We start from the raw sequence: 2,980 nt of genomic DNA, 5'->3' as shown, positions 1-2,980 counted from the left end.
GTGTGGCAGAGTCTGGAGGGCCCAAGGGTTCCAGCAGAGGAGGCTGTGGAGAATTTGGCAGCACCTGGGCTGGGGTCTCAGCTGTGGTCAACACCAGGCCCAGGGCGCCCAAGCTCATGGAGGAAAATCAAGGACAAGGAGTGTTTCCCCGTCATCAAGACAAGGTTGTGTAGATCCAGGACACAGACATCAGGTCTGTGCCCCACCCAGCAAGGAGAGTTCGAGATCATTAACACTTTTCTGGGGCTACCCATCAAGGACAAGGATCTGAAGATCACGCTGGTGCAAAAGCAGACCTAGGCTGGCCAGCAGGCCAGGTTCAAGGTGACTGTAATCACTGGAGACTCAACAGTCACGTCGCTCTGGATGTGAAGCGGCCCAAGAGGTACACACGGGGCCTTCATCCTGACCATGCCCTTCGTAATCCTGGTGCGCTGGGATGCCGGGGGAACGAGATCAGCAAGCCCCACGTGGTGACGCAACACTGCCCTGGGCATTGCCGTGGCCCCTGTGCCCAGGAAGCTGCCACTGATGGCAGGTCTCTGCCAGCTTTACCAAGGTCACTTCAACATCACATCCAGACCCACAGCTTGACCTCACTGACCCACACCAGAGTCTCCAGGGGTGACCCCCCCATGGTGCTCTCTTATACCAAGAAAAATCAGTGAATTAAACATGAAAGCAATGACCTCTCTGGTGGTCCAGTTGTTAAAACACCACACTCCCAACGCAAGAAGTCCAGGTTCTATCCTTGGTCATGGAACTAGATCCCACATGCTGTAACTAAGACCCAACACAGCCAACCTCAAACCAAACCAAACCAAAGAAAAATCTGAGAGCAAAGCAACAAGCAGAAGTTCCACAGACAGCGGCGGCTGGGTACTAAGGAGCAAGTTCTCTTGCAGGCTCTCATCTACTCCCTGGTTTAGCAGGAGAGGCCGGTCAGGTGTGGGAAGACCTGGGCTCTCACCCTGGTTCTTCTGCTATTGTCCTTTGTCCCCTAAAGCAGATCGCCTCCACCTTCTGAGTCTCGGTTTCCTCACCTGTATAATCATCCCTACCCACAGGACTGTTGTGACCTTCAGAATGAGAGGATCCATGCGTTAAGAGCACTGGAAACGGCTAAGCCTAGACACGAGGCAACTCCATGGTCATTCCCACAATATTCTTGACCTTTTCCTGGCCCTCCCAGCCGTCTTCAAGTGTCCTGTCCTGCAGCCAACCAGGGTTTGTTGTCATGGTTGTCGTCTTGTCGGCCAGCCTTTATCCACATCTGGCCTTTGCTCCCGCTGCGCCCTCCCCTAAAATGTTCTTCTCCTCTATTGCCTTTGGTCAGATCCCATCCATCCTTCATGGCTCAGCTTAAATTCTACTTCCTCCAAGGGCCTTGCCCAACCCTTGACTTGAAAAAGTCCAGTCTCAAATATGCAGATGACACCACCCTTATGGCAGAAAGTGAAGAGGAACTCAAAAGCCTCTTGATGAAAGTGAAAGAGGAGAGTGAAAAAGTTGGCTTAAAGCTCAACATTCAGAAAACTGAAGATCATGCATCCGGTCCCACCACTTCATGGGAAAATAGATGGGGAAACATGTGGAAACAGTGTCAGACTTTATTTTTTTGGGTTCCAAAATCACTGCAGATGGTGACTGCAGCCAGGAAATTAAAAGACGCTTACTCCTTGGAAGAAAGTATATGACCACCCTAGATAGCATATTCAAAAGCAGAGACATTACTTTGGCCAACAAAGGTTCGTCTAGTCAAGGCTATGGTTTTTCCTGTGGTCATGTTTGGATGTGAGAGTTGGACTGTGAAGAGGCTGAGCGCTGAAGAATGATGCTTTTAAACTGTGGTGTTGGAGAAGATTCTTGAGAGTCCCTTGGACTGCAACGAGATCCAACCCAGTCCATTCTGAAGGAGATCACCGCCCTGGGATTTCTTTGGAAGGAATGATGCTAAAGCTGAAACTTCAGTACTTTGGCCCCCTCATGCGAAGGAGTTAACTCATTGGAAAAGACTCTGATGCTGGAGGGATTGGGGGCAGGAGGAAAAGGGATGACAGAGGATGAGATGGCTGGATGGCATCACTGACTCGATGGACGTGAGTCTGAGTGAACTCTGGGAGTTGGTGATGGACAGGGAGGCCTGGTGTGCTGTGATTCATTGGGGTCGCAAAGAGTCGGACATGACCGAGTGACTGATCTGATCTGATCTGATCTGATCTCTCACTCCCACGCCCACTTGATCTCTCACTGTCATCACTCTCTGACTTGCATCGTGGCTGTTTGAGTGCAGACTGAGTGTGCTCTGCTTGCAGCACATGCCTGAGCCAGGGTCCCTCTTGCATCTTAGCTGAAGGTCAGCATGGAGCTTGTGCACAAAAAGATGCTCAAAATCACCCTATTAATTGCAGTGAGTTGAGAAGGACCTTAAGAGATAATCGATGTCTTTGGGCCTGGAGGCAGAAGATGAGCAAGCCAGGCTCTAGGCAGCAGGTCCATAAACATCCTTTGACAGAAAAGCCCACCTCAAAGCCTAGCAATTTTAGATTTTTATTTGCACGGAGGCTTTTAAAATAGCAAAACTTTAGATTTATGTCTCTGTGAAACAGATGTGGAAGGAAAATCAATTCCTCATAGTATTGGCTTATTTGTTTTTTTATCGCAGTGCTAAATATTATGCAGTGAGTGACAAATTAATACATAAATTGACCTGGAGACACATCCTCCAACTCCCTTGGATGAGAATGGAGTGAAGACTTGCGGGACCTCATGGCTGGATGTGGCAGATATCTAACATCATGTGTTGGTCAAGCTGGAGTTTCCTAAGAAATGATGGACAGTGAAGACGACTCTGATTAAGACGACTCTTAAGAGCCCAGACTTTTCCCCAGAAGAGGGCAAATGCACACGTAATTCGTTTTTGGGGACAAATGGTATGGAAGACGGGCACCACCTTGCCCTTGGCTCTGGAGCCCTTCTG

This window comes from Bos indicus x Bos taurus, chromosome 23 (assembly GCF_003369695.1).
Source record: "Bos indicus x Bos taurus breed Angus x Brahman F1 hybrid chromosome 23, Bos_hybrid_MaternalHap_v2.0, whole genome shotgun sequence".
In the NCBI taxonomy this organism is placed as follows: domain Eukaryota; kingdom Metazoa; phylum Chordata; class Mammalia; order Artiodactyla; family Bovidae; genus Bos; species Bos indicus x Bos taurus.
The sequence above is the reverse complement of the archived record's forward strand: the minus strand, read 5'-3'. Positions refer to the sequence as shown.